Raw genomic sequence first — 3,586 nt, forward strand, 5'->3', positions numbered from 1 at the left:
TTAAGTGTAAAAACATGCTTTTTAAGCCTTATTTTAATGAATTCTAATTTCTCCTTGATTCCATAAGATGCCTTGATGTGTTTGCTAGTAATTCCAGGATTGAAATAGGCTAGGCATGGATCAAAGGGAGCAAGGAAGGAAGCATACAAGTGGAGAGAAGACACAAAAGTCAAAGAAGCAAAGTCAGCCAAGCACGCGCACGCGCACAAGGCGCTCGCGCGCACATTGCAGAATCGGCCAGGGATGCGCACGCGTACCGTGCGCGCACGCGTCGATGACCGCACATGACTTCATTAATGGAACACGTGCCTGGCGATTTGAGAGGGTTTCTGAACCCATTTTTGGCGCCAATTGCTAGGAGAAAGGAATAAAAGGATGAAGGAATCAATCTAAGGAGGAATCTAGCATATAGCCTAATGAGGATTAGTTTAGAGTTAGTTTTGGAGAGAGAAGCTCTCACTTCTCTCTAGAATTAGGATTAGGTTTAGGTTAATCTCTCTTCTTAGATCTAGGTTTAATTCATGCTTTGATTCGCTTTTCCTTTATCAATTCTTAATCTTCTCCTCCTCCTCTTTCTAGTTATGTGCTTTAATAATTGTAATTCTTCATTTTGTTTTGGATAGATTGTTGTTCTTTTATTTTCATTCAATAATGCAATTTGAGGTAATTCATGATAATTGCGATTTCCTTGATTGTTGTTGTTAATTCTTTGCAATAATTGTTGTTAGATTCTATTCTTGTTCTCAATTTACCATGCTTTTCTTTTGTGCCTTCCAAGTGTTTGATGAAATGCTTGGTTGGGTTTTAGTGTAGATTTTGTTCCTCTTGGCCTAGGTAGAGTAATTAGTGACTCTTGAGTTATCTAATTCCTTTGTTGATTGATAATTAGAAGTTGCTAATTGATTTGAATGCCTCTAAAGCTAGTCTTTCCTTTAGGAGTTGATTAGGACTTGAGGAATCAAATTGATTCATCCACTTGACTTTCTTTCATTGCCATTTACTTTTCATGCTTCTTATAAAAACCCCAAAATAACTCACAACCAATAACAAGACACTTCATTACAATTCCTAGGGAGAACGACCCGAGGTCCAATACTTTGGTTTATAAATTTTAGGGGTTTGTACTAGTGACAAACAACTTTTTGTATCAAAGGATTATTGTTTAGTTTAGAAACTATACTTTACAACGAGATTTCATTAGTGAAATTCTAAACCGTCAAAAATCCAATCATCAGCGTGCTACATTTGAGAATGAATTTTGGTGCTGAATTAATGATTGTGTTGTTTGATTGCGTGGTTAGTTTCTGATTGAGACTTTCTTATAAGAAAGGAAAGGTTTCGGATTTCTGAAAGATTAAACATTGTTTCTTTGAAAAGGTTTTGAACTTTATCCATTGGTTTTTAAAAGATTCATAAGGCGATGATAATCACTGAGCTTGAAAATAGTTTTCTTGTTAAATATCTTCTTATGACAACTTTGAAACTCCGTGGTGAGACCATGTGGTTAGGTTCTCACCCCCCTACAGTTTTACCTTTTCAGGAACCGGATGAAGCATTATGAAGAGATATACTGCGTTTGGTTTATATGTTGTTGTATTAGTTACATTATTTTTTTCCCTCGCCTTTGTTATTGCAAGTTTGTAAGAGGGATAGGAGTTGTATGTTTTATATGTATATTATATTATGAGATATTATGTAAGGAGTAGTCTTGTATATGAATTTATGCCTGCTCGTATTTTTCTTAAGATAAAGTATTTATTTCCGGTTTTCAAAGAAATCAGCGATACGGTGTCGAGTCACAGGCTCCTATTTTAATATTAAGTATATAAAGTAGTCGTAATACTTCTTACAACTAGAGTGGCGCAGCCGGAAGCGTGATTCTGGTAGTGAGGGTGTTACAGATGTTAGCTACGGGATATCCTTTCCTAGAGTAGTTTCTGTATAACTTTGTTTTCTAAACTTTAACTCCATTGATTAACAAAAAAAAAAAAGACAACAACATGCTAAGATACCATAAACAAAATTTCTTTTATTTAAATTTGAAATATAGAAAAAAGTAATTAAAAGCTAATTAATTTTTATGATCTACCATTATAGTATACATTCAGACATCACATTCTTAGGAGAACTTAAAGTCTTTTTATGATGTTAAGTTTTCAAGAGACCACATTGGAATCAAGAATTTACAAACTGAACTAATTGATTAACACAGAAATTCTATGCCACCGTATGAGGTATACTTGCATCATTATTTTGTTTTAAGATATTTTAAAAGTAACACCATATCACACAGCATGCTAATAAAAGTCAAATTATGTACAATAGGCATTTTAAGAGAAATGATGGTGCATATCAGACTTACGTTAATTCATTTTCTTGGGATTTTGGAGTTGACGACGTACGAAGAACTAGCACAAAACTACCAGATCCATTTAAAGTGGAAGTAGGTATGCATCCTGTGAATGTTCCAAAGGAATACCACGAAGAGAAATGATTTATTAATATTTTGGTCATTACCACACACCATGCAAAAGATAAGAAAGATTGCTCCCAACGCAGATGTGATCTTTACAACATCAAAAGTAAAGATTTGAGAAACGCAAAAAGCATTGATGGAAATCCATTATCTAGTGATTACAAAGGAGGAATTTTTTATTGCGAGAAGAAATCTCAATGCAAATTACAAAAGGAATACAATAAAAAAAACAAAAGAGAAAAGTTGCTATCAAATATCAATATCATGGGTGGTTGAATGGGATCAACACCAAATACCTCTTAAGTTTTATATTCTTGATGTTACTGATCTAAGTGACAAATATTTTGTTTTATTTGAATACTAAGACATATACACTTCATGTATTTCTTATAGTGATATATATTATGATATCTATTTTGATTAGTCAAGCAATATTTTCTGTTAAATCAATTGAGTATTAATAACTGGTTCATTTATCTACTTACTTAATAAATATCTAAAAAAAAAATCTTATATTTGCTGTAGGTAGAGTATTCTATCAATTCAAAAAATACTGATAAAGGACATTACCTTATTAAGAAAAAAAATATTTCAATAAAAAAAAAAGTGGTAATCTCATCTATATTACTAATGTACATTCAGAAACTGTTAGTGCAACATTATATGGAGAGGTAACGTTCAATATTTAATTACCATCACTCTCATACATAGTATTTACAATTAATTACTAATCGTAAACAATTACATTTATTTAACTATGTATCCTAAATTTGTTTTTTAAAAATAATAAGATTATTTTCTGATTTATCATAATCGTAGGAAGTTAATTTTCAAAATACCGTCATCATTAAGATATATATCCCTTTTTATTTTTAATTTAGGATGGAAGTATTATGTGAAATTAAGCCGATATTTGGAACAAAAAAAGAGGCAGAAAACGAAGAAGATTATGCTGTTGGAGTATCTAGTTGCTTTTCAAAATCGAATTCTATAAAGATTAAAGACGGTAAAAATTTAACTGTAGAATTTATACATGAAAACAAATATACCACTGGACTTATGGGGTATTTCTATATCTATTTGGCAGAACACTTACTACAATCTTTTTAA

General features: G+C 31.8%; 1 pseudogene; it reads left to right on the forward strand.

Moving 5' to 3' along the window:
- Positions 1 to 3,586, forward strand: part of LOC127744878 (uncharacterized) — a 6,489-nt pseudogene extending 2,903 nt beyond the window's left edge.

This window comes from Arachis duranensis, chromosome 2 (assembly GCF_000817695.3).
Source record: "Arachis duranensis cultivar V14167 chromosome 2, aradu.V14167.gnm2.J7QH, whole genome shotgun sequence".
In the NCBI taxonomy this organism is placed as follows: Eukaryota; Viridiplantae; Streptophyta; class Magnoliopsida; order Fabales; family Fabaceae; genus Arachis; species Arachis duranensis.